This window comes from Bison bison, unplaced genomic scaffold (genome assembly GCF_000754665.1).
Source record: "Bison bison bison isolate TAMUID 2011002044 unplaced genomic scaffold, Bison_UMD1.0 scf7180017858886, whole genome shotgun sequence".
In the NCBI taxonomy this organism is placed as follows: domain Eukaryota; kingdom Metazoa; phylum Chordata; class Mammalia; order Artiodactyla; family Bovidae; genus Bison; species Bison bison.
In genome coordinates, this window is record NW_011489458.1 from 697341 (window position 1) to 698009 (window position 669).

Below are 669 nucleotides of genomic sequence, written 5' to 3' on the forward strand. Positions count from 1 at the left end.
GCAGCACCGGCTCCGCCTCTCGTTTCCCGGCGCCGCGCAGCACCCCCTGCCCGCCGGTCCTCGTCGCGTTCTTCCGGGGAAGGAGCAAGGGTGGGCGTCCCGCCTCCTGCTGCCGCTGAACCCGAGACCTCACACTGGGCTTTCCAGATACTGGTCGGCTTCTGAACCCTTCGGAGGTGCTTACCCTCCCTGAAAGGCCGTTCGATTTCCTGATTCCAATCCGGGAAATCCTCAGGATTCAGTGGGAAGATGGTCTCCCCTCCTGCCCAGTGCCCTCCCCAGGACTGAACTGAACAGGCATTCTCCAGCCCTGCCTTCACCTGCCCATGAAGGAGGTGGACGGAAGAGGTTTAGGAGCCTGGGAGGTGCCGGCTCCAGCCTACCCCAAATATACCAGTCCGCCCTGGATGGGTCTGTGGTTAAAGTGCACGATTTCATCTTCACTCGCTTGAGCACACTCTTCTCATTCCTCAACGAGTGCTCATCTTTCTCCTTAATTTCGGCCCTCTTTCCTCTAGTTGCGCTATCATCGCATTTGAAGTCGCTGCACTTTTTGAAGTATTTGTGTGAGGTGTTTGCCACTTATTGTTACTGATCATTCCTTAACCGCAAAAGCACCTGTACTTTGTCACCCTCCCATCTCTAGATCAGGCTCCACTTTTTCATCTC